Here is a 23,741-nt window from a genome sequence, read left to right on the forward strand (position 1 = left end):
TTTTTCAGACAGCTGAGAAGGCAGAGTCATTCAGTAAGATGGAAACCACCTGCAAAGGAGGGAAGGTTGGAGGGATTGATGCTTCTCAGCTGTGGTGGCTGCAGTAGGTGGTGTTTGAAATGAGATAAGAGGTGGGGGGTGAGCCTGGGGAGGTGGTTTGGGGCCAGAGGGGGAAAGGTCTTCTAATGAGGTTGTCGGTCCCCACCAGCCAAGGCCTTGGTGCTGACTGTGATGTCTGCCATGAGAAGGCTCTGCCAGTGACAGCAGGCTCAGCCACCCTGGAGGAAGGTACCTCTAACAAATCAGGGGGCTGGAAATATCTGCTGTTTGTATGTGCTCTGTTGGGTATGTTTTAGGGTTTGTTTTAGCCTCATGGCTTTTTGTGAATCTGAGAGTGGCAGCTTCCCGGTCTTTTGCCGCCATTGTGGTCAGGTTGCCTAATTGCCTGTTAGTTTGGGCCCTCAGCGCCCACTGTCTCTTCACGGCATTGGGCTGGTGCTGCTCCTCATGGTCCTGATCTCTCACATCCCCCTCGGATTCCTGACTCTGTCAGCTCTGAGAGCCACTAGTGTCCTGCAGTCTTGACATAGATCCTTTAAAAAAATTTTTTTTAAAGTTTTAAATTTTACTTAAACCCACGTTAGTTAACATATAATGTAATAATGGTTTCAGGAGTAGTTGACATAGATTCTAATCTGTTGGTCAAGCCTTTGGATATGTTAAGCTCTGTCCATACCGGACTTGAACATTCTCTGCCATTGGGTTTTGCTAATTAAATTTAATTGCTGTTTTCTTCCTGTTGTCTTTTCTCTCAGTTGCCATTGATTCAGGTTCAACCTTCCTTTTGCTTCTCCTCTGGGACAATCTCTCTTACAGCTTGTGAACAGGAGCTGGTCACTTATGGGGAAGTTCAGGAGCTTAAACTATTCTAATGCTATGAGAAAAGTCTTGAAAATTTCCAAGCAGGAAAATAATATAATTACTTTTGTATATTTCTAAAGTTTATTTATTTATTTTGAGATGGGGGAAGGGAGAAAAAGAGAAAGAGAGAGAGAGAACCCAAGCAGGCTCCACGCTGTCAGTACTGAGTCTGTTGTGGGGCTCCATTCCACAAACTGTGAGATCATGACCTGAACCCCAGTCAAGAGTTGGGTGGTTAATTGACTGAGCCACCCAGGCAACCAGGTTTATATTTTAAAATTGTGATTTTTGGTTTTTGGTTCTGGCAGTACAGTGGTCTAGGACCTCTGACTAACCCTTCTGCTGGAAACAGTTAAAGATACTTGATAACATATAACACTATCCCTTAAAATGCACAAGTGAATTGGCTATTTCGGAAGGATTCTCAGAGGCTAAAACTGAATTAAAGCGGAAACCCTTAGAACTAAGCAGTACATCAAAGCTGACTTTGGCTTTGAGTGCTTTTGCTGAATCAGGTAAAAATGAGCATTGTTTCTGTGGGCTGCTTGGGGTAGAGAAAATAGAAAAAACCTAATGTCCTTCTAAGTTTGAGGCCCAAAGGACTTAATGCTCAGTGTAAGGGACAATTGGATATATTGTCCTTCCCCACCTCCATCACCTGACTACATGAAAAATTGCGTCTTTTTCCTCAGATTTCATATTCCCCACAATTGGTTCTCACCATAGACTGCAGATTGTTCACACAGAATGTATGTGTATGGAGGGGATGAATCCAAAAAAATCTTAAGGTCCTAAAGTCGGAATTTAGAATGATTCCAGGTTGGTCATGCCTGCAGACATCTGTCAGAAGCAAATACAGACCTGCTCTAAGAAACCTACTGACATGATAGGTTAGAAAGAATCAACACAGATAATATTCTAAAAAATACAAAGGGTGCCTGGGTGGCTCAGTTGGTTAAGTATCAGACTCTTGATCTCAGTTCAGGTCTTGATCTCAGGGCCGTGAGTTCAGGCTCCATGCTGGGCTCCACACTGGGTATGAAGCCTACTTTAAAAATAAATAAATAAATAAATAAATAAATAAATAAATAAATAAATGGCAAAATATACAAGGAGGGCTCCACACTGGGTATCAAGCCTACTTTAAAAATAAATAAATAAATAAATAATAAATGGCAAAATATACAAGGAGCAAGGCACCTTTGGCTCCACATCTTTGTCATTACCTTTTAAATTTTAATTTATTTTTATTTGAGAGAAAGAGAGGGAGAGAGAGAGAGGGAGGGAGAGAGTCATAAGCAGACTTGGGGCTCAATCCCACCACCCCAGGATCATGACCTGAACTGAAATCAAGAGTTGGATGCTCAACCGACTAAGCCACCCAGGCATCCCCTGGTCATTACTTTGTACTGTTAAACTTTAGGATATTTGCCTCACTGGTAGATGTGAAAGTTATCTCATTGTAGATTTGGTTTGCATTTTGGAGATTGTTAATGAGGGTAAGCATCTTCTTAGATGTTTACAAGTATTTATGTTTCCTCATTATTGAAAGGACTTTTTTTGTGTCTTTTGCCCATTTTTCTATTGGGGTTGTTTATGTTCTTTTTACCCATTTGTAGGAGTATATCTGTGTTGTGTAGACTAAGCCTTCTCAGTCATATAAGCCGGAAATCTCTTCCTAGTTTGTGCCTTGTCTTTTGACAGTTTCTGGGGTGTCTTTGATGAGGAGAACTTCATAATTTTAATTTGGTTGACTTATTACTTTTATGTTGATACATTGTGTGTTTTTTTAAGTTTATTTATTTATTTTGAGAGAGAATGAGCGACAGAGCTGTCAGCATGGACCCCGATGCAGGGTTCAATCTGACGAGCTGTGAGATCATGACCTGAGCCGAAGTCGGATGCCCAACTGACTGAGTCACCCAGGTGCCCCTATAATAACATTCTTAATAGCTGGTGGAATACTTCTTCCTATTTTTCTCTTCTTTAGAACCCATTGGTTTTAGGAAGTCTTCTTTGCTCTCATTGACTCTTTGCTTTGATAGGCTTTCAACGTTTACAAGGAAACAACAAGTGAATGAGGGCAGATCACACCATTTCTATCTCACCAGTAAGTGTTAAGGAGAAGGATGCCAAGTGTTTGGTTGTGGTTGTCCTAGACTTTGCATACATTTTTATAAGCAAAGCAGGCAAGCTCCAGAAAAGGAACTAAATTTTCTAATTAGATGTTACTAGAAAACTTAATGGGATCTGTGCTCTAATTCTTAAGTCACTTGGGAGAAAAATATTATTTAAGGGCTTTTCATAAAGTATTAAAGATATAAGTTCGAATCCCTTTTTGGTTTTTGAGCAAGCACATGTATATTTCTAACTCAAGCATCTGGAATATCTTACTACCTGAAGCTCTGAAAATTCTTCCTTTGGTTATTTTCTTCTCATGATAGTTGTTGGAAAAACAAACTTGTAGACTACTTCCCAATTCACTGGTCTACTTAGGTATAAATAACATCATAATACCATAAAATTTAAAACTTTTATGGAAAGGGTCAGGTGAAATATTACTTAAGTAGGAATTAACTTATTTTTTTATCATTTTACATGATTCCATTTATAGTGTTATGAAAAATGTAATTGTTCCTCTTAAGTTGAAAAATTCATAGTATTACTTTTGTTCCGATAGTTTTAAACCAATAATTTTCTCTTATGTTTATAGCTTAATTACATTTTCAAGTCACAATATTTGACCTTTTCCCCTTCATAATATTAACTATATGAAGAAGAAAAGTTCAGCAATGCAGCATTATATGGAAACTCCCTCTTTAACATTACAAAATAAGATTTCTCCAGTCCCTTTTTCTACCCAAATCCTTTTCTTTTCTTTCTTTTTCTTTTCTTTTTTTTTTTTTTTTTTTTATATTTTTGAGGGCAAGAGAGAAACAGACAGGTAGAATACAAGTGGGGGAGGAGCAGAGAGAGAGGGAGACAAAGAATCTGAAACAGGCTCCATGCTCCTAGCTGTCAGCACAGAGCCAGATGTGGGGCTTGAACCCATCAACCGTGAGATCATGACCTGAGCTGTAGTTGGATGTCTAACCAACTGAGCCACCCAGGTGCCCTAATACTTTTCTTTTTTATCTTCATTTATCCCCTCACTCCATTGACTTTACACTAGAATTTTGAGGATTTAATGGATCGTTTAATGGATCAAATGAACTCTAATTAGGAGAAAATTCTTGAGAACAATTATTAAGTGTCAGTGTGGGGGAAATATTCCTAAGCAAGATTTGAAACTTGGAAACAAAAGACAGGACTGACACATTTGGTTACATAGAGATTTTTTAAAAAAACAAATGTGATAAACATTGTAAACAAAAGTAAAAAACAAGCAGCAGACTGGAAAGAAAATAATGCAGTGTGGATGATTTACAAAGATTATTACCCCTAAAGTACAGTTCCTACAGGTCAACTGAAAACAATGATACAGTGGAAAAAAGGACAAAGACTAAATAGACAAACAGGAGAATTTGCAAATAATCAATAAACATCTGAAAACATGCATGATCTTAGTAGTCCACGAATGCAGATTAATAATAGTGAGTTTTTTGGGATGCCTGGTGGCTCAGTGGGTTAAGTCATAGCCTATTGATTTCAGCTGAAGTCATGATCTTAGCGTTATGAGATGGAACCCCACACTGGGTATGCTGAGCCTGCTTGGGATTTTCTCTCTCTCTTTCTCTCTCTCTCTCTCTCTCTCTCTCTCTGCCCCTTCCCTGCTTACTCTCTCTTTCTGTCTCTCTCAAAATAAATAAATAGACCTATAAAAAAAGAATAGTGAGTTTTCACTTTTTCACCAATCAACTTAATAAGAGTTAAAAAAAATTTTTTTAACGTTTTTTCATTTTTGAGACAGAGAGAGACAGAGCATGAATGGGGGAAGGTCAGAGAGAGAGGGAGACACAGAATCTGAAACAGGCTCCAGGCTCTGAGCTGTCAGCACAGAGCCCGACGCGGGGCTCGAACTCACGGACCGCGAGATCATGACCTTAGCTGAAGTCGGACGCCCAACCGACTGAGCCACCCAGGTGTCCCCAACTTAACAAGAGTTTAAAATACTGATCATGTACAGCGTAGGAAAGGGTGTAGAAGTGTGAGCATTCTCCTACATTGCTTATGGGGGCATGAATTGCTATGAGCTTTGAGAATGGCATCTGGCTATCTTATTAGGATATAAAATGCACACAGCACTTGGGCCCAACAATCTCACACAAATCCTAGGTCATTGTATACCAGTCCCCAAATATCTCTTATCAAAAAAAAGCACTTAGCGTTTAGTATCTACTCTAGACCCTATCCAAATATAGGTCATGTATGTGGGGAACATGACAGGAATCAAATTATACTTTCTTCTTTAACAGACTTTTATATGTTTAATTACATAATGCTTCTATACATTTCATGAATTCATATTATAAAATCTAAATGTAATCCTACATATCCCCACTTATCCCTTCTCCCTTAGTTCATTTCATAGACCTGGTTTGAACATTAGATTTAGTGCTCCTAAAGTGTGTTTAAAAAATGATTTTGTAACGTTACATTATTTTTCAACTCTTTTGAGTCTTGAAAATATATTTTGTGAGTACTTTTAACAAAAGGTGATTCTCATTCTCTCTTCTGGTGGATTTGGGAGTTGTTCCCATCAAAGTAAAGGGACTACCACCCACATATTTACTTTTGCCCTTGGAAGTACTTCTCCCCTGCTCTAGTGACCATGTTAGTCAGAAGTAGCACATTTACTGTGAGGTTTAGAGAAATATGGTGCCCATAAACCCCTCCCCCCCCCTTTTACATTCTGTGAAAGAGGTAATTGGTGACTTGGAGCATTAAAAATTTACTGTTACCTGTCTGTGCCGTGGAATGATGGGTCAGTGCCACTGTACCTCAAAATGAAGTTTTGTTCATTCCTGATTCTAAATAAGAAAAGTTATTGTAGACATTTATTCATTTCACAGAAAATTATTGAACACTTGCTATGTTCCAGGCATTGTTAGGTGCTGGGGGTACAAATTCTCTTGGGGTTGACACACCAGAGGGGGAGAAAAGCAATAAGAGAGTAAGTAAATAAGTAAGTAAATTTTGCATAGTGATATGTGCTAAAAAGTAAATAAAGCAGGGTAAAAGAAAAATAAAAAGACTGTCAGGAATGCTGGTAGTCTACTTTAGAAATGAGGGCTGGTCCATCTTCAAAGGAGATGACGTCCAGTCCCACGCGTGAGAAAGAGCAAGCTGGGAAAAGATTTCACAGTGTGTTGGGCTGAGTACCTGCAAACGTAAAGACCTTGATGTGGGAATGAGCTTGGTGTTTGTGAAGATGGCAGCGATATTCCTGGCATTTGGGTACAGTGATCCTTTGTTGTGTAGAACTGTGCTTGTGTTGTGTGATGTTTAACATCTCTGGTCTGCCTACTAAATGCCAGTAGTGTCCCCTTCCAAGTCACTGTGATTACAAAAACGCACTCACTATACCACACGGTGACTATAGTTAACAGTCCTATATGGCATATTTGAAAGTCAGCAAGAGAGTAGATCTTGAAAGTTCTTCTCATCACAAGAAAAAACATTGTAACCATATGATGGATGTTAACTAAACTCATTGTAGTAATCATTTGCAATATGTACATATATCAACTCATTATGTTGTACACCCCAAACTAATACATTGTTGTTTGTCAATTGTATCTCCACTTAAGTAAATACAAAGAAAAGAAACGCAAACAGAAAACATTCTCACGTTATTTCAAACACTGCTTCTCCCCTCAGGGTGCCACTACCGCCCTCCACCTAGAGCCTCTGAAAGCTGGGAGGGAGGGAAGTTGGGGAAGGGGATGTTAGAAAGGCACAGATGGGGAGGTGGAGGGCAACCAGGCCCTTGAGCCCTGGCAAGAAACCTGAATTTTATTTTAAGCATAACAGGCAGCCACTGGAGTGATGTGATCTGATAAATGTTTTAAAAAGATCACTCTGGCTCTTCCTTGCAGACTGTGGACAGAATGAGCTAAGTTAGGAGGCTGTGGCACCAGCTCCCGTATTAGATGGCGGTGGCCTGGACTGGGGAGAATCTACCCAGGGAGAGGGCGGGATGATCTGATTCAGGATGTTGAAAGACTTGCTAATTAATTGGATGTGAGAGCAAAAGAACAAGAAATTAGGATGGCGCCCAGCTTTTGGTTTTGTTTTTAATAAGGGGTTAAGAATATAAAGAAATCATATGGTAAGGAGATATTAAAATGAAGGAGTAGGAAATTTCACAATTAAATTTAGGAGATGAACCACTCCATATTTTTGAATTTTCAGATTCTTGTGGACTTCAATTTTGATGCTCTGTTTAAAAAAGAATTTAAAAATGTGTGTGCCAAAAGCATTTAACATTTGGAAAGGATTCATGACTTTGGTAGATAAACAAGCATCATCCTATAGTTATTATGCTCTCTGATGTAATTTACTGGACTTAAGCTCCATTTCATGACACACATTGGGTGTATAGCCATATTTCTTAGTTTTCATTTAAAAGCTAAAATGTTAAATCATTTTCTTCCTATGAAGTTAAACTAACCATATACACTCTTAGTATTCTGTGAACCCAACCCCATCTAGTTATCAAAATGGATGTATCTTTTAAACTAAAGATTTTTTTTTTTATTATTTATTTTTGGGACAGAGAGAGACAGAGCATGAACGGGGGAGGGGCAGAGAGAGAGGGAGACACAGAATTGGAAACAGGCTCCAGGCTCCGAGCCATCAGCCCAGAGCCTGACGCGGGGCTCGAACCCACGGACCGCGAGATCGTGACCTGGCTGAAGTCGGACGCTTAACCGACTGCGCCACCCAGGCGCCCCTTAAACTAAAGATTTAAAAAAAATTATTTATAGGACACAATGTGTAAATTCTAGATTAGGAACATGGAGACAAGGGCATAAATGTATCCTTAAACTGGAATTATAGCAAACAAACAAACAAACATGACTCGTAGAAAGAACACTTCTCTTTCCCTCTGCTGTGGATCTTTGTTGACTCACTTGCATTGTAGATTGTTCCATAGTCTTGAAGGGCAAGGAGGCAAGTGTACTAGCCTCATGAAACACTGTCTAGGCTGTGACGATAAATGTGAATCCATCTACTCCTGGGATATTTGTGCTCTAGGTATAATGATCCAGGAACAAACGGGTGGCAGTTACAGTACAGAGTTCACCTTAATATGAAGAAGGACCTTCCATATGGGGAGACTAAGAGTAGAGTGAAAATTAGCAGGCCTTCTGAAGAGAGAGACTTCCCTGTTGGCTAATGGAGATGTGTAAACAGAAGCCAAAAAGCTACTTGCTAAGGGGGGTCCAGGAAGTGAGTCAGGCACTTGATGGATTTTGGAACAGATGATGTCGAAGTTGTTCTCATAACTGCAGTTCTGTCACTGAACGTGCCTGCCCCATTAATACTGCAGAGTTAGGATAAAATCCTGGTAGCAATGGTTGCACCGTCCACTGGCTTGCTTTGCAATGATTGCTTGGTTGTTAAACTCTAAACTCTACGGGTGAAATACCACAGTGACGGAGAGCAATGCCAGTCAGATCGGCCACCTGTCATCTAGAGCAGAGATTGCAAACCGTTATCTGATAGGCACAATGCAGCCCAGTGATTAGGAAGCATTTGATTTAGGGAGCTTCTTTTTTAAAAAATGAGAGTCATATAAAAAGACTGGATTGCAGAACTCTCTCAAAAAATTGGAAGATTTCACAAAACCCCAGGCCCACCTGCCCTTCAGAAAGGGCATGAAACTCCAGTTTGCCACAGCCCTCCCCATTCCATGTCGTCCATATCCTCTTACTGTCTGTTTTCCTCATTTACATCCTCTGTCAGTTCCCTATTGACGTTTGAGTTTGACTTCTGATTTAGATGCTGACACTCTCTTGCCTTTCTAGAGAAAAAAACAAAGGACAAAGGAAAATCAAGAATGAGAAAGTGGAGGAGGTAGAGAAGCATCATAGTGCCTTACAGAGAGCCCAGGACTTGGATTAAGAGGGCCTCCATTTCATTCTGAGTTCTACCTCTTACGTCTTGAAGCCTCCATTTCTTTATCTACTGAACAGGAACCGTAAATAGGACTGATATTGATTTTTGAATGAGATAGTATAGACAGGAGCACCTGGCATAATCCTTGCTGAAAGTATATGTTCTGGTTAGCTAGTTAGCTGAGATCTTTCTGTATTGTCCTGTAAAACCCCAGGGAACTATAATGTTCCCTTGTTCTGTGACTCTTGATTTTTGTATCTGTTTTCTATACTAGATTCTTTGTATTGTATTCAACTTTCTATCACCAAGCACTGAACTTGACATTTTGATGAATAGATGAATTTTTGAGTGAATTTTGAGAATGGAGGAAAACCGAATAGAGAAAAGGGAGTAACTAGTCACCCCTTGCTTCCCTTTGTCCAGATCCCCCTTTCCTCCTCCTCCAGACCCTCAGGCTCATAGTCTTTCTGTGAACCATCATCTCTCTAGAAGGAAGTCCAGCCATACTGACTTGGACCACTCTGTGCCTGGGTTGAACATTCTTAAGAAATGAAGGAGGTAGTTCTTTGCTAAACATACCCCAGCTCTTAATTTAGGAGCGTTATTATCAGCTTTGCTTATGGGTCCAAAAGTGGCCATTGATACACGGTCCTAGAGCAAGCACTGTTTTGGTTTATGAAGACTCTGGTTTTCATTGAATACTCAGTATTTTAAAGCCGGTCACTTTACTGACAAGTTATTTTGCTTTTGCGACCTGAAGTAATACTATCAAATATTTATTGTAGTGATTCATTGCTTGTATACTTTTTCTATACTTTTCAAGAAGGAAAACGTCCTAGCAGAAAGAGAAGAAGCTAGTGTGTTTGGTGGTGTATGTCCTACCAGGGTATCTGACTGGATTATCGTACAAACTAGAAAGCCTTTGGTACTCAGTGTCACCCAGTACACAATGCAACCAGTGCTACTTTTTGTTACTGTATCATAATAGTACTTGTATCTATTCAATTAAATGGCCTCTTTTGATGTTTTCTAGCAGTGTGGCTGTAGAAAGTGCTCTAAACTTTATCTGGAGACTCGGGTTTTAATTCAGATTCTCTATTTCCTGGCCAGGAGACCAAGGCCAAACATTTAAGCTGTAAAAATCACTAAATTGTGTTTGCCATCTACCATGCACGGAGTCTTGTGCTAAATACTTCATACTTCTTATTTCACTCTCAATAGCTTGTGAAGTATATGTTTTTATTATTACTTGCATTATATGAATGAGAAAAATTGAGACACAGATAGATTAACTTGTCTCATGATAGAACCAAAATTTGAGTCAGGCAGTATGACTTCAAAACTTGCATTCTTAAGTAATAATAATTAATAATAATAATAATAATATCAACAACAATAATAATACTGTAATGGTAGGAATGATAGCTTGGGCTTCCATAGTGCTGCTTGTGTGTCAAGGAGTTCTCTGAGTGCTTTACATACGTTTATTCAAACTCATTGACTTGTGCTTTTTTAGTTCATAAAATTGTTATGAGTATTAAATATGAAGATATGTACATATTTATATATGTATAGATACCTGCTATGGAAATTATAAGTTAACTAAATTTCTTAGATGGTATTATTGTATGTTCACACATAAGAATGTAGGATTTTATGGGACACCTGGTGGCTTGGTCAGTTAAGCGTCTGACTCTTGATCTCAGCTCAGGTCTCCATCTCATGGTTGTGAATTCAAGCCCCATGTTGGACTCCAGGCTGGGCATAGAGCCTGCTTTAAAAAACAAAAAGAATGAAGGATTTTGTGATTTTTATTAATTCATAGACTTTAAAGGGACCAGGAAGGTAGAATTTTCTGCATTCAGAAAAGCTGCATGTGTATTCATTTTATATAACAGCGTAGCAGTAATAGCTTGGTCTTTTCTTAGTAAGTGTGTAGTGCAATTTGTTTTCTTTTTTTTTTTAATTTTTTAATGTTTATTTACTTTTGAGAGAGAGAGACAGAGAGACACACAGAGAGGCAGTTCTATCATTAGACAGTGAGCAGGCGAGGGGCAGAGAGAGGGAGACACTGAATCCGAAGCAAGCTCCGGGCTCTGAGCTGTCAGCATGGACCCCAACGCCAGGCTCGAACCCATGAACCGCAAGATCATGATCTGAGCTGAAGCATGATGGTTAAGTGACTGAGCTACCCAGGTACCCCACAATTTCTGTTTTCTTGAAAACTTTGTACAGGAGAATGTACTCAGTGCTCTTATTTAGAAACTATATGACAACTACATAATTGAGGGAGCTAATCTGCCATATGCCCTGTAGTTGCTGTAAAGTGACTGCTTTTAACAACAGTGTTACCTTTGCCTGCTGGATTAGATATTATTGCACCATCTGTGTTTGAGGCTAAGTTTTCTAATGTAGATTCATGCTGTTTCTGTGAATTTGTGTTTGTTGTCGTTTTACAAATTTTAAGGCAGTGCTTTTATGGGCTCTTCTTTTTTCTTTTTGTGTGCAGCATGATGAAAAAAAAATTAAAACCTCTTAAATTAAATCAGAGTTTAATCCCTGTCCCTAAACTAGATGGTAAGCTGCTTTAGACCTTTTCCTCTCCCTTTACACAGAGTCATGGCTCAGTAAATACTTGCTGATTGATTCTCAAGTTAAGGATTATTTTTATAGTAGCATATGGTAGGCTTTAAAAAAATATTGGTATTGGAAAACTAGCTGGCATATATCCATTTTTCAGATTTTTCTAGAAGATATCCTACCAGATGAAAAGCAGCAGAACCATCTGTCCCAGTACTTGGGACAGATCTTAGCAGTCCTCCTTTGGGTTGCACTCTTTGTAGCGGATTGCCTTGCTGCACTGTAATTAAGTCAGCCGGTGGGAGTCCCTGTGTTGAAGGGGCCCTTCCCTGCTGGAGAAGCACCACTGCCTTTGTGTTACATGCCATGTTATTGTGGAGTGGGTAATTTTTTTTCCTGCATGGGTCTTGATTTAACAGCAGGATCCTCTGGGCTTCTTCCAAGCAGCATCATGTTTCCCTGAAAATAAATGGTGGATGAATTCTTTCTCGAGATGATGAAAAACTGTTAAATGAAAGCTTTTCTTTTTTTCACGTTCAAAACAATGCTAAGTGTTTACAATTATACTTACAATGAGTTACTTGGTTCACTGGCTTTCTTCCTGTTATGGCAAAGATGGAGTCTTTTTTTTTTCCCCTTTAACATGGCAGAGAAATTTATAAAGATATAATATTTTTTAAATGACTGAAAGTCAAGAATATAACAGATTTATATGCCTCTCTGTGGCCTAATAAAAGAAAGACTACATGTAAGACTGTAATAAAATTGATTTGAATATCCTTTATTCCTCTTTTCTCTTATTCTTACCTTCTTAAAGCCCTGTGTCCCCTCCTTCAGCCAAGTCTCTTTCTGCTTACCCATTCTCTTACCCTGCACACCCCCTTATTCTACCTACCTTTCTCCATGGTAAGCAAACTTTTTTGTACCTTAATCTCTTCCTGGAATATTCTTTCCATCTCCCTTTCTTGGCCTTACGTGTATTCTCCTGCAGCCCTTTGTAGGAGACATTGCTCATTCTCTCCCACATCCTTTAACCTAAGACTCCAGAGACAGTGGCATAGTCTCTTTTTTTCTTCCATATTGCGATGTATAGACCATTATTCCTCTATTGTTGCCACTACTTTTGCTATGTATCCTTGTTTGTAGTCTGTTTAGACTGAATAGCTTAGTGAAAAAGAATAGACTCAAGGGAAAAGGGAAGATGGGGAGATGCAAATGGGAAGTCTGTCAGCAAATATACTGTGATAGGATGCTGTTACTTTTTTATGAAAATTTTTGATCTCATTCATAAGCACTCAATTTTGACTAAATGGCTGAGTACAAAGCAGCTCCAAGAATGATCATATAAACTTTGAATATTTAATTTGAGGGTAGAGAAAATATTCTTCCATTGGTAAGATGCATAATTTCACCAAGAAATGTCTGGTAAATCAAGTCAAAAGGCCCTCAGTTTTCCAAGAAGCATTTCAGGGTACTTTCACTTCTTATGGGAAATCTTCCTAGGCATGACCTTGTGAAGTCTGTTATTACTCTGAGGATGTATTAACAGGAACAAACATGTGATCAGAAACGTAAATTATGAAAAATGCTGGAATTGTAGTCATAAGTGTTATTGACCTGTTACACATAAGAAACAGAAATCTAGGGGCACCTGGATGGCTCAGTTGGTTGAGCATCTGACTTCTGCTCAGGTCATGATCTTACAGTTTGGCTCAGGTCATAATTTCACAGTTTGTGAGTTTGAGCCCCGCTTTGGGCTCTCTGCTGTCAGCACAAAGCCTCCTTCAGATTCTCTGTCTCCCTCTCTCTCTGTCCCCCACCCCCTCAGAAATAAATAATAAAACATTAAAAAAGAAAAGAAACAGAAATCTATGCCTTCTTTCCCCAAACCTCTACTTATTGGATAGGTAAAACATGGTATGCCATACATAGTATTTTGAATTTTTAAATTATTAATAAGGGTGAACAACTCTCATGTTGTTTAACCATTTAAAATTCCTTTCCTGTCAGGTGGTTTTTGGTGTGCATATCGGTTGCCTTATCAAACTGTATGTCACTGCTTCCATTGAAAGAAGTGCCATAGTTTAAGAGGATCTTTATTTTTTAGGCAGACTATCTATTGGATTCAATGTTTATAAGAACTAGGTCTACAAATAAGAAGCAAATCTTGGGTATTAGTTTCTTTGAATGAATACAATTTTCATATATTTCCTCGTTCTTACAGGGTTACATGCTTGAGTGTGTATAGTTTTGGCATTGGAGAGAGCAGAACTGAGAAAAAAGATGTTTGCAACCACATCATCAATATGTTATACAGCAGAGGAAATGTAGTGACTTAAATTCACTAACTGGAAACTCAAAATTTTTCAGTGTCACTGAAATCTTTCTTAGAATGTATATGTTTCCTTAAAAGGAAAACACATTAGAGAAATTTGTATTAGTTACCTTCTATTTCTGTAAAAGTCTTTGAAATTCAAAGTCTCTCTTACCTTTGGAGGGGATAAAAGTTCAGAACCATGGTTCTCTGTTTTGCTTCTTTGCCTTTGGCTGAGTGGTTACCTTTTCTGAGCCCTTGGCTTTCCATCTGTGAACATAAGGCGCTCCATCTGCCGTTTTAAAGTGAAAATTTATAATTCAAACAAGACAGTATTTTGATCTTACACTGCTGTTTTATAAGTGTCCAACTTAAAATTAAGAAGATGGAATTATTCAAGTTATTATTATCTCATTCATATAATATTAGGAATTAACATTTCTGACTTATTTTGTCCAGATATCTGCTTTTGGCCAATTTGTTGTGTTTTTGGTTGTAAGCTAAAAATGTATGAAATGGTCTCTCAGAACAAAATCCTGTATTTGTAATGCCCAGTGAGAAATCTGATTTAGATACCCCCTGCTTTGGACAGACTTCAATAATACTTGCCATACACATGTCCTGAACATGTTGGTTTTCTTACCTTTTTCTCCCTCCTGTTGTTGGTAAGCTTCATGAGTCCGTGATCCTTGTCTTGTTTTTGTCTCTCTAAGCGCTAGTGCATGGTATGTGATCAACAACTATTTGTTCAGTGTACGGGTTCAATCATAGTCTAGTTTAAAAATAATATCATCCTCATCAGTGTTTTGAGTTTGCTGAACAGAAGGTAGTGGATTCCTTTTAAATAGAGAGGAAAAGTTATTATGAAAAACATACCTTTTCTACATAATGTCCAGCTCTTCAAGCACTGTAAAGCAGGACTGTGTCATAAACAGGACACAGCTTAGACTGCAGAGGTCGCATGTTAGGACAAATCATATGAAACTGCCTTTTTGTAGGTCAAAAATGATGGGCTGAACCATGTGGAATTTTAATATTCTAATATATTAAACAGAAAGGTGTGAGTGTGAGGGCTTAAAATTTAATGCATTTTCAGGACCTTTGTTACCTGAGAACAGCTACCTACAGAAAAAATAAAATCAGTTCACTTAAAAATTGGGACCAACACTTCATAGTGTAAATAAGCAGGAAAAGAAAAAGGACTGATTGGAATTCTTCCTTGAAATATACAAACATATGGAAATGTTGATAAAAATAACGAATTCTTCAAATTAAAAATGAATGGCTTATTTTTATTTATGACACACAGCCTTAACTTCACATCTCAGATCTTCGGATCTCACATTAAATTTGAAGACTTCATTAACTTTTCCAAGGCTTTAAAAAATATGTTATCATTAAAATTTTCTTATGAAGCATCCAAAATATAGACTGTGTTTTAAATTTTCTTTAAACTTTTTTAAAGTTTTTTTTAAATTTTCTTCAGTGGTTAACTGGCTAACACTTCCAGATACTTATCTATCAGGGACTTTGGGTATCACTGGAACCATCTTTTATGGATTTTATGAAATCTTGCATGCGGCACAATTTGAAATTTCATTGTGCATTCAATTTGCATTGCCTTTTTGTGTCCACAGAAGCCCTCCATATGTAGCTGTGGAGATACTGATTTTGTAGGCTATAAATAGTTCTCTCCACTCAACCCATTGCCCTTTTCCTGCCTTATATTTCTTCATGGCAGTTGTTCTCTACTGATGATATTTTTTGTTTGTCCTTTGTTTCCTCCCATCCAGTTTCCAGAACATCTAGTCTTACCTGTCTGTATAACCTTTTTAAAAAGTTTCTTAAACTGTGAAATATGCCCTTCTATACAGAAAAAGCACACAAATAGGAAGCACAGTTTAAACACATAACATAAAGCCACTCTTTGTGTAGCCACGACCTAGGCAAAGGGAATAGAATATTATGAGCACCCCAGAATCTGCCTTTGTGCCCCTCCTCCATTGCAACTCTCCCCACTCCAGGTAATCCATAATTTTGTCATAATGATTGTCTTTTTTTTAAATAGTTTTACCACATGTGGTTTAGTTTTTGTCTGGTTTTGAACTTTACACGAATGGAATCATATTGTATATGTTCTTTCATACCATATCATTTTGTTTAACATTTTTTGTGATATTCTCCTGGTCATTGCATGCAACAGTGGTTGTTTTATTTAATTGCTATATAGTACTCCATTGTATTTATCTACTCTTTGGTTGGTGGATTTTGGGGTTACTTTAATTCTTTGGGCTATAATGAAGAGTGCTGCTATGAATAGTTTGCGCATATAATCTCATATACAAGTTTGTGAATTTCTACAAGTGTAATTTCTGTGGCATAGTATATGCCTGTCTTCAACCTCATCATGTTTTCCAAAGTGATGGTACCATTTTATATACCTCCCAGCAGTGTATGAGAATTCTCACATTATTGGATATTGTCAGATTTTAAAGTTTTGCCAATCTGCTGGGTATAGAATGATAGCCCATTGTAATTCTAATTTGCATTTCCCTGATTACTGAGATTGAACAACTTTTCAAATGTGTATTTGAATTTCCAATTTTATGAAATGCCTATCTAAGGTTTTAGCCCTTTAAAATATTAGGTTATCTGTCTTTTATACTGGGATGTAGGAATTCTTTATATATATTCAGGATTCTAGTTCTTTATCATTTATGTGTTGCAAATATCTTTTTTTTTTAATGTTTATTCATTTTTGAGAGACAGAGACAGAGTGTGAGTGGGGGAGAGGCAGAGAGCAAGGGAGACACAGAATCCAAAGCAGGCTCCAGGCTCCGAGCTGTCAGCACAAAGCTGTCAGAACAGAACCTGACATGAGGCTCGAACTAACAAACTGTAAGATCATGACCCAAACTGCGAGATCATGACCCGAGCTAAAGTCTGATGCTTAACTGACTGAACCACCCAGGCTCCTGCAATTATCTTTTCCTACGCAGTGGCTTGTTTTTTCTTTTCATTCTTTTTGTGATGTCCTTTGATAAAATTCCTAACTTTAATTAATGTAAGTAAATTTATCAATATTTTCCTTTATGTATTTTTGTGTCTTAAAAAATTTTTTTAATGTTTATTTATTTTTGAGAGAGACAGGGACAGAATACAAGTGGGTTAGAGGCAGAGAGAGAGGGAGACACAGAATCTGAAGCAGGCTTCAGGCTCTGAGCTGTCAGCACAGAGCCGATGCAGGGCTCGAACCCATGAACTGTAAGATCATGACCTGAGCTGAAGTCAGACGCTCAACCGACTGAGCCACCCAGGTGTCCCTGTGTATTTTTGTGTCTTAAAGAAAGTCTCCTCTTCCCCCTAAAAAGAACATCTTCCCTATCCTGAGGTCTTACATATAATTTTCGTCTAATACAATTAGTTCTTGAATCTTGTATTATTGCAAATATAAATAAATTGCGACCATCACTGAATCCACAGTAGTTGAACTGCATATATAGAAGCTTGAGTCATAAATGATTCTTTCCAGGTTGACTATTAGCATATCACAATAGACCAATGGCTCTTTTGCTAGGAAAATCTAATATTCTTGTTTCCCTCTCACAAAAACATTTTTGCTAAGCTAGAAAGAATATATATAAGGGTATAAATCTGTAGTAGACGTGAATGCCAAAAACTGTGGTTTAAACCAGCAAAATGTACTTTCTTAGGTACAAGAAACCTTTGTCAAATAGCCCCTGGCTTCTTCTGGTCCAAGTGAAGAATCACCAGGAGATGTCACATACTGAAATTAATCCGCTTGTGGTAATAGTACTTGGTAATTGCTTGCATTAATCAAGCCAGGTTAATTTCTATTTATTTTCATAACTGTAAAAAAATCTATCATCTACCGAAGCCTTTTATATAAGAAGCTAAGCTCTTATTTCTTTCATAAAGATTAAAGATCAAATATTAATCCAAACTACTCAGAATCCCTTTCTTTCCCTCACCTTTCTGATACCTGCACCCCACTCCCCTAAGATAGAGGCCAAACTACATTATCAGTCATCTCAAAGCCCTCTTCTTTTATATCCAATACTAGGCCATAAATTAAAAAAAAATGTTTTTTAATGGAAAGATGGGAATGGAAAGATGCATTAGTTAGTATGGGGTGGGGGCCCGTGTCAACATCTTGTACCTAGGAAAAGAGTTAGCTGTCTCCTGATGGTTCAGTAATATACATGGACATAGAGGGAGACCTGAGTTTTCCTGAAAGCAGTATTCTTTAATTCTTGTCAATATTTTAATCAGTACCACCAAGTGTATGTTATTTCTGCATATTGTAGTGCTTGGTGTTGAAATGACAAAAAATGGCCGAGGAAAAGGCCATGGAGAGATACAAAATAGGAAAGAAAAGAAAGGATTCACTTTTGCTATAAAAATCCTGTCTATGTTCCCAAATCTCATTTCTTCTTTCTTTTAAAGACAGTGATTTCTGAGTACCAATTAAGTTACAAGGTACTATGTTAAGCCCACTTATTACACAGGAGATCCTGAAAATCTTTAATTAGTTCCTGGTCTTAGAAGAGGGAAGGAAGAGAGAGATGCTAAAATTATTATACTACATGATAATTTGCAAGATACTCAGATAATGTGTAATGGAAGCACAAAAAGCCAGTAACTGCACAGAGAAAGCAGTTTTGGGGCTGGATCTTTGAGGACCAGGCTGATAGAATTTGATCAGGTAGATTTGAGGGGCTGGGGACAGTGAGTTTTTTGTTTGGCTTAAGACTGGAGTGAATATTATTGTTGCAGGATTTTTTTACTTCAAAACTCAGGGTTCATTGTCTTGCCGCTTTGAAGAATGAAGAGATGGACACAAAACGAGCAGCAGGCAGAAGTTTATTAGAGTATAAGATCAGAAAGGAAGAATAGTATGAAAACTCCCTTTCAGAGAGGGGACCTGTGGCTATAGGCAAGGGCCTTTGTTTTACAAGGTTTTGGTCCCCACCTCCCTTCCCTTCCCTCTTGTTCCTTCTCAGGTTCTACCCTTATTGGCTTGGGAGCTCTAGGTGCGATCACTCCTGATCGGCTCAATTCCATCGTATTGGGGGTGGTGTATGGCCGGCCATACCAGTCCTTGAGCGTCAGACGTTTTCTGGTCTACTACTTATTTTCAGTTAGATCTTTTGTCACATTCCTGAGGGAAACCTGAGGGGAAGTAAGTGGTATCTGTTACATTCTTAAGAGGAACCTTACACCTGAGGGGTTTTGCTGTGTCAGACACTACCAGCATTGTTCCAAAATATGTGTTTTTCCCTACTCAGGGACCTCAGGTCCTAATCTTTCCCTCTCTGACTATTGAATCCTATCTTTTCCTATCATATTAGGTCTACAAATGCAGGGCTTTAAGGAGAAAGGTGTAGGACAAAGTGCCAGAAGACAACAGGTTTCTATTTTTTGTGTACTTATAGATCACGATAATTCATTTATAGACACAAACACTCATCCTCGTGAATAAATTGTTCATATCCTATTTACCTTTACCTGGTCTGAGTTGTCAGATTTAGTCACAGAGAGTACAGAGTCAGCTTTTCCTTCTGTGGTGTTTGTGTGGAATGTTTTCAAAGAAGTTCCTCTTGTTGCTGCTGCTTCTTCTTCTTCTTCTTCTTCTTCTTCTTCTTCTTCTTCTTCTTCTTTTTTTGTCTGATCTTGATTAGACCTCTCTGCTTGTCTCATACCTTCCTGATCAGTTGATACCTAGGAAATTTGATAGCCGACATCTTAGACTTGTTAAATCATTGAAAGGGTCTTTTAAAATAATAAATGGGGCGCCTGAGTGGCTCAGTCGGTTAAGCGTCTGACTTCAGCTCAGGTCACGATCTCGCGGTCCACGAGTTTGAGCCCCGCGTCGGGCTCTGGGCTGATGGCTCAGAGCCTGGAGCTTGCTTCCGATTCTGTGTCTCCCTCTCTCTCTCTCTGCCCCTCCCCCGCTCATGCTGTGTCTCTGTCTCAAAAATAAATAAACGTTAAAAAAAAAAAAATTTAAAATGATAAATGACCCTCAAGTCCAATTTAGTTTTGCTGAGGTGAAAATCACAATCAGAATCAAGGTGTCTGATTTAGTGAGAAAGAGAAATTTCTGGTTAAATAATGAACTGAAGTCTCAACAGATATGCTGAGAAAATCTTATTCATCTTACTAGATAATTTTTAGTTTCTGTGATGGCATATATTCAGACTGATATTGTCTGATGAGGTTTAGGGGTGATGGGGGGGGGTGGTTCATGGGTTTGGAACTGACGGCCAAGAAAGAATTCTTGGAGATGTCTTTGGTGCAAAAATGGTGATTTTATTAAAGCATAGGGACAGGACCATGGGCCAGAAGAGCTGCACTGCAAGTGTCGGGGGGTGACCGGTTTATGGAGTTGGGGGAGATAAAGTAATGGAGTATCCAAAGAGATTTTCACATGTTAAAGACTTACTAGAGGCCTAGCTATTACCAAGCTAAGGTTGTTTTCACTGTAGCAAAACATTAAGACAGTAGGGAGTTCCTGGAGAAATGTCATACATTTCTCAAGTATTTGTCAATGGGCTGCAGATTATAAGGAAATTTAATTTTACCTCTCATTTCCTTCTTGCCTCTGCCCCCCACATCACTATGGAGGGGAGGGTGATGCTGGGGTTCCCAGGAGACTGAGTCTACAGTTTACCGGAGATCAGACTATTGATAGGATTGCCTTTTTCTTGTAATTTACTAAGATATTTGTAAACTGATGGAGACTCATATCTGTTTAACCATTTGTTTTCTGTCCTTTCCTTTGTCCTTGGGCAGCAAGGAGTATCTGAGGAATGTCAGACATATCCCACCTGGGTGGGGGTGCATGTGTGTGCTAGTTTGTATTTTGCTCCCTCATCATGGTCTATTGGTGTTCTCTGAGTCTGCTTTGATTTTGATAGAAAAACCAAAGCAGAACTCCATTGTTTTCAAAACCAAAGCAGAACTCAATTGTGTTTTCAGTTAATGTGAGCTAATGTGTTAGCAACTATGTAACCATCAAGCATTTACTAAGCACCTACTATAGGTGAAGCACTGTACAAGGTGCTCGCCATACAGAGATAAGCAAAACAGGCATGGGTCCTACCCTCATAGAACTTAATGTTGAGTGGGAAAAATGGAATTAATAAATTTTCCATATTTATAATTACAAGTGACACACACATACAAATAGAGGTCGCTCATAACCCATTCATTATTCCCTTTCACTCTTCCTAATATACCATCTGTGTAAGTTAACAGTCATTTGTCAGGCTTATTTAGCAAGTAGCTTTGCAATTTTCTCTTGCATATTTTTGTTGACAATTACTGTTAGTTACACAGTCACTCTTACATATTGGCCAAAGTACCCCACAATCACGATGGCTTCTAGATTTTCAACTTGGGAAAGCAGGTGGATGGAGAGGCCATATAGTGAAATAGAGAACGCAGGCGAGAAATTCGAGACTAAAGAAAAAAAAAATGTTCGAACACAATTTAAGGGAACTGTGAGATGTCAGAGTGGAGGTATGAAATAGGTCTTGGGTAATATTGGAAACATTGTTGGCCATTGATAAAGATTTTACTCTGTGGTGATGGGCTGGTGCAAATGCACTTCTGAATCTCAAGGCTGACTAATGATAAAAAGCAAGAAAATTAACAATGAGGAACCAATCACACGTGTCTTACTTGGGTTATGTGATATATGGCTTCAAATCATGTATGTAAGTCATTCCTGAAGTCATGGAGCGAATGAGATGAAAGTAGAGGAGGAAGGACGAGAGTGCTGGTGGAGTCCTGGGGATCACAGTCATTCAGGGCAGGCAGAGGCAGAGGCTGCAGGGGAGAGCCAGAGCCGTGTGGTGGGAGAGCTGTGAATGGGACCAGAAGAGCAGACAAATGGAGACCAACACAGGAAGCGTTTCGAGAAACCAGAGACCAGCACTTCAGAGAGGCCAAGCCAGAGGGGCACTGGACAGCAAGCTGATGGGGAGGCTCACAGGAACACCTCCGGAGATTTCTGAATTCTGAAATCCACAGGTGTCATTTCATAGAAAGGACAGTGGGGTGATGGTTTCTTTTGTTTTCCTTAGCCACCATTTGGATATTTGATTAATTATCAGACAGCTAAATTTCCAGTGTCCGGGTAGTTAAGATTTACCAAGAAGAATTTCTATGCTATTTAAGAGTAAGTGACTTGTGATTAAAATCATTCAAGTTCGTTGTTCACCTCGCTGCTCACTCCATTTCTTTGTTCGGTGTTTTAACATCTGCTTCAAGGCTTACTCTCTTTAGAGTCTCTATGGTGATAATTTTTAAAAAGCTTTTTCAGGTTTTCTAGAAACATGCATACATGCACAATAGCTCAGTGAAAGTGGGCAGTAAGCACCTGGGTGTGATGGTGAAGTGCTTGCTCTGCCCTGAGAAGTAGGGAATAACATGAACAATTAAAGGGCTAGAGTAGAGAAGGAAAAACCTCAGAGACAGAATGGCTCCAGGTCAGCAAGCTTTGTCTACCGTCTTAAGAAAAGAAGTCTTAATACTACATCAAGACTGTAGCAGTCAGAGGTAGGGTTGTTTTAAAACGGGAAGCAGAGAGCAAAAAGAACCCGAGAAGCGGAGGTTGGCAGTGCACACCGAGCAGGGGAGGGCACCCTGCCTGGCCTGCATAGTGGTCAGCGCTGCCGACAGGCTTGTGCTGTGGAGACACACAAACTGCTTTTCCAGGGCCTGATGGAGTTACATTTGAATCAGGCATATCTCATTCTGATGTTGCTTCCATGCTTCTCCAACTGGTGCCTGGTTAACTGGTTGCTGGAGAGAATGAGATTTTCTTACTGACGTCCTTCTCTGACCTCTTGGCAGTTACAGAATTTTTTATTGTAAGATAAATGTCTATTCCGGTTTTGTGTATCAGTCTCCTGGGGGTTTAATTCACATGTGAGAGCATCCATGAGCCTGAATGAGTCTGGAGTGGGATCGAGTTTCCTAGTCCCCGGCTCGTGACCAGAATCATGTCAGATTCACCAAGTTAAGCCCCCTGTTAAAGTCTCTTGGCAGGCAGGCACTTTCCTGGTGCAGCTCTTCCATATCACCGTACAGCCTTCCTCTGGGAGCTTTCAGAGATGACCATTATTTTTCTAAAAATGATAAAATTTAATGTACTAAGACTTAATTCTGTAATTGTAAAGATGTGAAACAGGTATTATCTAATGCGAAATGAATAATTGGTCATTTGCAAGCATGCCGTGGTTACTACTGTGTTGCATTCTGTCTCCTGGTGCTCAACTGCCTGGGCCAGACCCTTTGTGTATAGCCTGGTCATCTGGCTCATAAACATCTATTAAATATAGATCTTGGGTAATATTGGAAACATTTTTGGCCATTGATAAATGTTTTTGGCCACCACTGGTGATGGATGCTCTTATAAATGATAGCATTATACATCTATATGTTCTTGTATGTTAAAATTCATGTAACTTTATAATGAGTTACATAAGTCACACCTTAATCTGGCCTTATATATATTTCAATATGTAGTATAGGAGAAATCATTTAAAAATGTTTTTTTAATTTTCTTTTTGTATTTTACATCCAAATTAGTTAGCATATAGTGCAACAATGATTTCAGGAGTAGATTCCTTAGTGCCCCTTCCCATTTAGCCCGTCCCCCCTCCCACAACCCCTCCAGTAACCCTCTGTTTGTTCTCCATATTTAAGAGTCTCTTATGTTTTGTCCCCCTCCCTGTTTTTATATTATTTTTGCTTCCCTTCCCTTATGTTCATCAGTTCTGTGTCTTAAAGTCCTCGTGTGAGTGAAGTCATATGATATTTGTCTTTCTAA

At 38.8% G+C, this 23,741-nt stretch overlaps 1 protein-coding gene across 4 annotated transcripts in view; it reads left to right on the plus strand.

Annotated features, from left to right (window-relative positions):
- Nucleotides 1–23,741, plus strand: part of BICD1 (BICD cargo adaptor 1) — a 245,582-nt gene that overhangs the window by 14,824 nt on the left and 207,017 nt on the right. The window lies entirely within an intron of this gene.

This window comes from Panthera leo, chromosome B4 (assembly GCF_018350215.1).
Source record: "Panthera leo isolate Ple1 chromosome B4, P.leo_Ple1_pat1.1, whole genome shotgun sequence".
NCBI classification, from domain to species: domain Eukaryota; kingdom Metazoa; phylum Chordata; class Mammalia; order Carnivora; family Felidae; genus Panthera; species Panthera leo.